This window comes from Vigna umbellata, chromosome 8 (genome assembly GCF_029865625.1).
Source record: "Vigna umbellata cultivar VRB3 chromosome 8, Vumbellata_1.0, whole genome shotgun sequence".
In the NCBI taxonomy this organism is placed as follows: Eukaryota; Viridiplantae; Streptophyta; class Magnoliopsida; order Fabales; family Fabaceae; genus Vigna; species Vigna umbellata.
In genome coordinates, this window is record NC_142172.1 from 8,031,453 (window position 1) to 8,041,839 (window position 10,387).

Here is a 10,387-nt window from a genome sequence, read left to right on the forward strand (position 1 = left end):
TTCAAGATTCAATACTTATAAATTATTATTACCATCTCCTTCTATTCATTTGTAAAAAGTACATTTGTTGAAAAAAATCTAGAGATAGTAAATAATTTTTGTATTGAATCTCAAACGGGAACTAAGGCTAATTCACAACAACAAACAATATATTGAAGCAAACAACTCATAATTTCCAACCTTAAACTTTATCTAATCAACAAATCAACCAATTTAATACAATAACCATTATACCAATGTAATCATCAAATAACAATAACAAATATATCAATCTCACAACAACAATTATCAAACAAATATCAAAACTTTATAATCAAATAACTATATAATTCTATTTCTAATTCTATTTATCACCAATATATCATCTCACAATAATTATTATCAAACATATACCAAAATTTTATTATCAAATAATTATATAATTGCTACTATTATGGCCAATATATCAATCTCTCACCAATTATTATCAATCAAACAGTAAATTTATTATCCAAGTCGAATATATTGAACTAACCGTGAAATGCGCGAAAGAAATGGAAGTGGACGATTGAGGCACGGTGGCGGACTGTGACCGGTGGCGGCTGCAGTGACGGAGTGTGACCGGCGCAGGCAGCAGCGTCGTCGGAGGCAGCGCACAGCGAGAGGACACTCAGAGTCGTGGACGGTTGAGGCCGGAGTAGGAGAGCAAACGGAAGCACGACCGCGGAGGGGGAGTGGCGGCGACGAAAATCGCAGAGGAACAGTGAAGAAGAAATGTCGCGTGAAGAAGAAGAAGCGTTGCGGGGTGGGAAAATATAAAACAGCATTTACCTCGGTTAACCAAATAACCGAGTCAGAAATGCCTCTACGGCTTTGGTTATATGCCAGCCCAAGGCATAAACGTTCCAGTAAATTCAATTTTTGAAAATAAATTTGGCTATATGCCTCGGTTTTCCGCCAACCCGAAGCGGAAAGCCCTCTACGGCTTCGGTTTAAAGCAACCGAGGCAGTAGCCCGATATACCTGAGGGGACAGTTAAGGATGTTCAGAAGAAGCAGTTCAGAGTGGTCAGAGGGAGCAGAGTGGTCAGACAACGATACGGCCTCGGTTCTTAGTATTAACCGAGGCCATATCACTGTTTCGAAAAGGTTGTCAGTGGCAGCAGGGCAACGTGGCAGGAAGAGCAGGGTATACTGCCTCGGTTTGAAGTGCTAATCGAGGCAGTATCTTTGTCTTAAAAAAGTTAGCAGTTGAAACGTCTGAGGTGTATAATATTTTAAAATGTATATGCTTCGGTTGCCTCTACGAACCGAGGCAGTATTGTTATTAGGCCTCGGTTAGGTTGGAACCGAGGCATATAATATCATTCAGAATTACAGAAATGCCACCGCGTTTGAATACGCTTCGGTTTTGACAAAACCGAAGCGTAATGTGCGAGCTTAAATCCACTTTTTTTACTAGTGTTAATATATCACTAATATATCATAGAATTTTGTTATTTAGAATTTTAAGATTCTATTTATAGAAATTGTGCACTTTAAAATTTTAGAGTTTGAAATATATGATTTTGATTAAGTGTTTAATACAACAAAGCACAAAAACTTGAAGATGCGTTTCATAAATGATGTACATATCATATAGAAAAGTGCAAATGCTTCATTTAACAAATGATAAGCACCATGCAATTTTTTCTTTTCATTTGATAAGTGTTTAAGTTAATGAAAACATAAAAAAATATTCTCAAACCTTATAAGGTGTTGTAACGCATCATTGGATAATAGTTAAGGAAATTTGAAACCAACTGCACTGAACTAATCTACATGAATGAACTTTGTTGCCATTAACTTGTCTTTCCAGAATGTAATGAACTTTATTCTTCCTTTTGGGTTAGATACTCATCCTTCAATACTCGCATACCTAGCTTCTTGGGTAAGAATTGCCACTTCTTGTTGTTGAAATTTTTCTGCGAGATTCAGGCATGGAGATTGAGAATTTCAAATTGATTGATGTCGAAGAAGAGTTTAGAGTTAAAAACTCAAAATTTTGGGGATGAAGACAATAGGTTAGGATTTCAATCAATGGATAACTTAAAATAGGACCAATTTTGAGATTATAATCAATTATGAAGCTCCAATTTATAATTCCAAGTGCCCGGTCATATTTTCTATCGACTAGTTTTCAAAGTTCTAATGTTCTTAAACTTGCGATAATTGAATTAAATTCAAGATAATTGTAACATCCCAAAATATATAGTGTAAACTATATTAAAGAGAAGCAACATGCATGATAAAGTAGTACAGTTATCCATCTAAAGCATAAAGTGATATCTTTACAGTCATCCAAAAATAACTATAAATTTAAAATTTTATAAATAGACTAAAGTCTACTCAAAACTATACACAAGGTTCTATTGAACTAAGACAACTACTCAGCAACATCCCCTCCATCCAAAGCTTGCTCCAGGAAAACCTCTTCTTTCGCTGTTCACATCCAAAGGATGGTCATCGCAGAAGAAAAACAACAGAATCATACAAAACACAAGCATACAAAAGGGTAAGCTAGTTTAAAACAGAATTAATCATACATCATATCAATTAACTTCATACAAGCATATTATTCATTCTCGTCACTTAAATCCTTCACACATAACACACACTGACTTTGACTGTCCGGACCTAGAATGATTGTCGAGCTATGGCGGGTTGTGCAATCGTGGTGGCTTCTACTGCTTTGCAAAGCCATTGCCAATGGGTTTCACCCTACCACACTCACGAGGTTAGTCCGTTATCACTCACCTTGGGCCATACTGGAAGCACCCAAGACTAAGACCTCTTGCTACTCCTCACGACATGGATCAATCCTCTCTACTTGAGAATGAAAGACCATTGGAGCGTCAGGAAAACCCCCAAGACTGAGCTACCATGTAGATCATTCTAAACTTACTTGAATCTCAACTAGAGATTCCACTTTGAATCACACAAGGCCACCACCATGTCTCCTCTCCTTGAGGATCATGGAATTATGTCCAAACCATACTTGAACTTTATACTTTGAAATACAACATACATCCATAACCACTAATATTTCATGATATAACTTCAACTTACTTCATACAACAATCAATGATTCATATAAAACAACATAAGATCACACAAGAACTTGAACTATAATTCAACTTCTCGCACAGCGCACACCTTCACATAGCGAGACTATAAGCTTCTCGCACAACGACCTATCTCGCCTTACGAAAACCTTAGACAGAGACCAACTACTCTTGACCTCTCACATAGCGATTAACTCGCTAGGCGAATAAACTGTGAAATGCATCAGACCTCAACCCCTCGCATAGCGTCCCAACTCGCTATGCGAGAACCCAAGACAGAGACCTGACTTCCTGAACACTCGCAGAGCGAGACCCACTCGTTGTTCGAATTAAATGAATAATGGTTCTAGACCCCAACTAGTCGCATAGCGATTCGATTCGCTATGCGGATTGACAACCAGAGAACAACCCTCTTAGTTTACTTGCACAACACCCATTCGCTATGCGAGTGCCTTGACAAAGAGCACCTCGCCAAGGTAACTCACTATGCGAATCCATTCACACATCGAGTCTGCATAATCTGCAGAACGAAATTCTGCAGAATTAAGCAACTCAACCCCTCTTTACCAATTCCACTCAACTTTGCCAACCCGTAACACTCCTAATTCCTTGTATATACTTAATTAGACTTGACTAAATGTTTCTAAACCTTCCTAACATCAATCTAAGGTGTTTATGCACCAAATTCTACTCTAACACTTCTAATTCATCAACTTAGAGACGCAAAACCAATTCTATCACTTTGAACCTGTTTTTGACCATTTTAAAGACTCAAACCAGTCACATATGACCTATCTACACTACCCCAGCAGTCCCTAACAGCCCTTGACCAATACTACTCAAATTCACTACCTCACTTCCTCTAATTTGACCCAAAACAAGCTCCAACCACTTCACTTCATACCTCATCACCACTACAACAAATTACTTACATTAACTACCTCCCACAAGCACAATTACAGTACTAGATTCATACAAACACCTCGTCAACATCATATTACAGTTTTCATACAATTCACATTACAGTACAACCATTTAATTTGCTCATGATACAACCAGTAACACACAAAACAGTATACTAAACTCAGAATTTATCATATACGCATATCATATAATTTATTGAGATAAAGTTTCTAGCTCCCCTTACCTCAGAGACAAACAATCAGCTCATAGAAACGCTCCAACCGTACCTTGCACAACAAGGAAACTCAACAAAAACCTACAACTCACCAATTGGTGATGGAGAACAACACTTAGAACCTAAATTGAGCTAGAAAAAGGAAGGAAGAACTGGTAGTTACATGCAAAGCGGAAATAGTGCATGTCCACAGTCCACCGAAGAACGGACAGAAATGGAAACCACTTACCAGTTGAAGCACGAAATTGATCGATCCAAAACGAAGCTCTCAACGCCAGGATCGCCTAGGCACCTCCTGATCGTTGAACAGATAACTCAGCAAGGAGAATTTGTAGAGAGAAGTCAGAGAACTCTGGAGAATAGAGTTCTAGAGAGATGAAGTGTTTTTAGAATAATGAGAAATGTTTATAAAAATTCTATTTATATTATTAGATTATTTTAGAGTAAAATAATCTATCTCATTATTTTAACACACTAATATGCTCTATAACACTATTTTTCAGGTCTTTACAATAATTAATTATTGTTTCTTTTTTTTTGGTTCCAAAACTTAAGATAATCGACTATTACTTGGGATAATCGATTTTTCTAGAGATAATTTCAATTTATAAAGCATAATAATAATAATTGATTTTCATCCTAGATAATCGATTATTCTAGAGGCAATTTTAATTTCTATAGTAAAATAGTGATAATCGATTCTCATCCTAGATAATTGATTATTCTAGAGGCAATTTTGTACTCTAGAGTTACATGAAGATAATCGATTATCACACTAGGTAATCAATTACTCCAAAGCCAAAAAAAACATTTTAAGACCTTGAGAATCGATTATCACCCTTGATAATCAATTATCTACATGTAAATTTTTAGAAAAATATAATTTAAAGTATTCTTAAACCTTTAAGTCATATCTAATATTGCTAAATCCCTTCTAAGATAAAAACTATATCTTAGGCAATGCTTTGGTGAAAATGTATGCTAATTGGTTCGTGGTGTCTATATATTCGATTTCACAATCCCTCTTGAATATGATCTCTTAGAAAATGATGTATAATCTCAATATACTAAGTTTTGGAATGCATTATAGGATTTTTAAGGAGATTAATAACCCTAGTATTATCACATTTTAGTGGAATATGATCGAGAAAAATATCAAAATCTTCTAATTGTTGTTTCATCCAAAGGATTTGAGCATAACAATTTTCTGCAGCAATACACTCGACCATAGTGATTAATAGTGCGACACATGCCTTTTTCTTAGAGTTCCAAGAGACTAAACAAAATCCTAAAAAATGACATGTTCTACTAGTGCTTTTCCTACCAATTTTACATCCCTCATAATCAGCATTAGAATAACTATTAGACTAGGAGAGGCGTTTGAAGGATACCATAATAAAAATGAGATGGTTCCCTTAAGGTACATTAGGATTCTCTTAACTACTACAAGGTGTGATTCTCTAAGACTAGACTAATATCTAGCACATTCACACACACTTTGTATTATATCAGGCTTACTAGTAGTAAGATATAATAATGATCCTATCATGCCCTTAAAGATTGTTTTGTTTATTTCCATACATGATTCATCTTTATTTAAGTAACAAGCCGTCATCATAGGAGTAGTTGTTTCCTTTGTTGTATCCATTCTAAATTTCTTAAGTATTTCATTCCAATACTTCTTTTAACATATAAAGGTTCCACTTTTCATTTGGTTAATTTGTAATTCAAGAAAGAATGTCAATTCTATATCATTGACCGTTCAAATTCTACCTGCATAATACTTGCAAATCCTTTACAATCATCAGTTGATCCAAAAATAATATTATCAACATAAACATGAATAAGCCGAATGTGTTCTTCTACTATATTGATAAACAATGTTGAACTAATTTTTCCTTTAATAAAATCATTTTCCAATATAAAATTTTTAAGTCTTTCCTACCAAGATATAGGTGTTTGTTTTAATCTATACTGTGTGTTCTTTAATTTATAGATGTGATTAAGAAATTTATAATCTTCAAACCCTATAGGGTGTTCTACATACATATCTTTCTTAGTAAATCCAATTAGAAAGACACTTTTAACATTCATTATTTGATATAATTTTAATTTCATAATTTAAGCATAAGCAATAAGACACTAAAAAAAAATGTTATCTAGTGAGGTTATTTTGCAAAAATTATAAAGACAAATTGACATGATTTAAATGATTATGTTGAACTATCTAACTAACAATAATAATAGCGCCAGAGCTTTCCCCCAAACAATTATTTTTGACATGATTTAAACAATTATTTTTTGACTCAGCGTCTTTCCCCCAAAACCTCTTTCCCTTTCTCAAAATTTCAGACTACTAGAGCTTTGTCCTTCTTAAAGCTATCGTCCTCCTCGTTCTTCTTCTTTTTTTCTTCCTTCTTTCATTTTCTCTTCTCATTCTTTCATTTCCCATTTCTATTGTTCATCTTCCATTTCTCTTTCAGATTCGCAGTCGTAGAACCGTAGGCAAACAGAGACGGGGCTGTAGCGACGACGATTGTGTGGCACCAGGTTCATACGCTGGTTCACTTTATATTTCTTTTCTTTTTTTATTCATGTGATACTACGATTTCAGAATTGATTCAGAACAAAACAAGAATGGGCTCAAAACTGATTTTTAGAGGACATGAGACTTAGCCCGTCGGTGGTGCCTAATTGCTAAAGCCCAACAAACCTTGGGGATTAAACGGAAAGGACTCTATATCGTCGTGATAGGTGGCGCGGGGTTCGTAGGATCCATCGTGTGGATTGGTTGATTGCACGAGGGGACGGTGTTAACGTGGTGGACAATTTCTTTACTGAAAGGAAGGAGAACGTCATGCACCACTTTGGGAACCTTAGATTCGAGCTCATCCGGCACGACATCGTGGAGCCTCTATTGCTGTAGGTGGATCAGATCTACCATCTCACTTGTCCTGCTTCCCCTGTCCATTACAAGTTCAATCTCGTCAAGACTATCATATCCTTTTTCATTTTATTTTATTTTTTGTTTTAGCATTTAAGTTTTTTTCAGGATCTGACCATTGTTACGGGAAATTGGAGTCCTTAAGTGTGTCTACAAGACCAATGTGGTGGGGACCTTGAACATGCTTGGGCTTGGTAAGAAAGTGGGTGCGAGGAAGTTTATGATATATTTTATATTTGAGGAAGTTTATAATTTATTTTAGGTTTAATAATTTTGGATGTGTTTGTGCAGAATCGTCTCAAATAGGTCCTCGTATTTTTGTTTATCTCAATTAGGTTCTTTTTATGTAAAATTGAGTCAATTTTGACCTTACCATTAAATTTAGTGGACGACGTTAAAATTTGTGTGACTTTACTTGGTGACTGTGCAATTTTTAATAATGTGACTTGACGAAGATTAGATCCGGTGATATAAAAGTGGTGCCAGGAGTCAAGAGGTTCAACAGTGGAGAAGCTGAGCTTGTCAATGGTGAAAAGCTCGATGTCGATGTAGTGGTGCTGGCAACCGGTTACTACAGTGCCTTATTGGTGAGAATATGTTCTAGATCTTTTTTAAAAAAATGTTTTTATTTTCATCATAGAAGATTGTCAGACCAGAAAGGCTTTTGGGGCAACTTAGTTTTGCCCTTTTTTAAACTTTCTTTTAGGGTTGTTTTAGAAGCTTCTTTTTTCAGAAATTTAATAGTAGATGTTTTTATACATGTTGAGGAGTGAATTAACGTTGTTTGGGATTTATTACGTGCAGGAAGGTGAATTTTTCTCAAAGAATGGATTCCTGAAGATGCCATTTCCTCACGATTGGAAGGGAAATGCTGGACTTTATGCTGTGGGGTTCATGAAGAGAAGGCTCTCTGGTGTTTCTTCTGATGCTGTGAAAATCGCTCAAGATTGAAATCCCTAAATTGGAAGATTCCTAATTTAAGGAATCAAGGAATTCATTGGAACTCCTCTCACTTCGTCCCTGCAGCCATAACCCTGGCTGCCCCGGTTCCGTCGTCTCCCAAACACTCGGCACCATCGAGAGAAAATCAAGTCGGGTTATGAAATCAAGTCAGTTCTGGTATGAGTTTTTAGGGAAGAAGGGTGATGAGAAGGAGGACGATCCGCTTTTGGAAGAAAGGTAACAGGATCCAAACGGGACACTGGAAACGTCATTAAAAATTCCACCACACTGTGCCACACATTAAAAATTGTACAGTCAGCAAGTCAAGGCACACAAGTTTTAACGCCTTCCACTAAATTTAACGGCAAGGTCAAAATTGACTCAATTTTACAGAAAAAAGGACTTAATTGAGATAAACAAAAATACGAAGACCTATTTGAAAAGATTCTGCACAAATAGAGACATCTGAAATTATTAAACCTTTATTTTAGGATAACATTATATGTAGTCTGTTATGAATTTTGAATAATTATTGATTATAATGTAAGGATGAGTTTCATTTTAAATTACTTTTATGTTATTATGCTAATATTGACCATGAATGATATGCATTTGTGATATCTTTGGTTACATTAATATATTTTAATCTTGTTAAAAATAAATATTTTTGACTCAAAAATATAAACATCTCAAATGGTACATAAATTAAACAATGTAAGCAAAATAAAGTAATAAACCCTCAAACTAAATAATTTTCAAATTCAATAGCATATATTAATTCAAAACAAAAAAGGTGATGGAATAGTGCCTGAAGTACCTTTCTCATTGTCCTCTTTTCGTATATTTTACATTTTATTGTATACGCTATTTTTAGCTTTCATGGAGCATGGGTTACTATAAATACCCATCTCCATCATTGTATTGAACACTTTTGAGCATAATGAATTGTGATTTTCTATAGAGAAAACTCCATACACAATTCCCCTTAAAAGTCAGACTACAGAGTCCTAGGGATCCGCCTGTAGCCACCTTCTAAGCATACTCCTCCATGTCTCCATTTTTTCCAAATTCCATTGGTGCTTCTCTCTCATCCTCCACGCTGACTCACTCCTCCACTACCACATCCTCGCACATGCGTCAGCTCTCATCGTGCCACATCCTTCATCGTTTTCTCTCACAAATCACACGTCTTCATTTTCATATTCTCTTTCTTGCTACCTCGCGAGCCTCATTCGTTAGTTTTCTCTATCACGCATCAGAGAGGATTTCTCTCATTTTCATTAGCACAGAACCACATCTCACTCTCTCTTGAGTTCGACAATGTAAGTCTCACTTCCTTTCATAGAATCATTTCCATTTCTCATTTCCTTCATCTTTCACCGATTGTATTCCATTCTCACTAATTAAACATCGCTTTCCACTTATTAAACCTTTTACCCTCTATTCATTCCTCTTTTTCACCGTTCAACCACTTATTTCAACCGATTAATCGGTTCGTTTTAGGTGTCCTTCACATTCTATGGTTCATTCGTGTTTCTAGGGTTTTCTACTACTCAAACCCTAACTTCTTGAGTCCTAGTGAGTTCGATCTCACTTTTTGGTCTAATTAGGGTTTTGAGTTCGTTGTCTCGTGTAAATCCCAAAATATAGCATAAACTATATAATAGTCATCATACATTTAATATAAAAGATCAGTTGGAAGAAGTATTATAAAGTGAAATTTACAGTCATCAAAACCATAAATTTAAAACTTTATATACAACATACTTATACAAAACTATATACAAGAATGGTCCTCTCAACCACAAAATAGAAGAAAGCTCAAAACATATAAGTCTACTACTACTGCAACGGAGCATAAGAAACATCACCCCAATCGCTTGCTCCAACGACAAATCATCACCCTCTACTCACACCTATCAGATGATCATCGCCGAACCAAACAAAGGAAACATAACAACAATACAAACACAATAACAGGGTAAGCTAGATTCCAAACATTACATCATATCAATTAAAATATCTCACATAATAATCATATAGATAACATGGATAGACTCAAACATCTTAGTGTAAAAGGCCTAGACTGACTGTCCGGACTTAGAATGAATGCCGAGCTATGGCGAGTTATGCGCTTGTGGTGGCCACTACTGCTTTGCCAATTACCAATTGGGTTTCACCCTACCACACATCACAAGGTTAATCTATACCACGTCATAGTCCATACTGGAAGAACCTAGACTAAGACCTCTTGTCACTCTCACCACATGCGTCAAACCTC

The 10,387-nt window shown here is 35.7% G+C and overlaps 1 long non-coding RNA gene across 1 annotated transcript; it reads left to right on the forward strand.

The window, feature by feature from the left end:
- Positions 1-6,438: 6,438 nt before the first annotated feature.
- Positions 6,439-8,672, forward strand: LOC148193964 (uncharacterized). Its single transcript, XR_015781729.1, has 2 exons — positions 6,439-7,751; positions 7,969-8,672. It is a non-coding gene; the product is annotated as an uncharacterized LOC148193964 (long non-coding RNA).
- Positions 8,673-10,387: the final 1,715 nt, after the last annotated feature.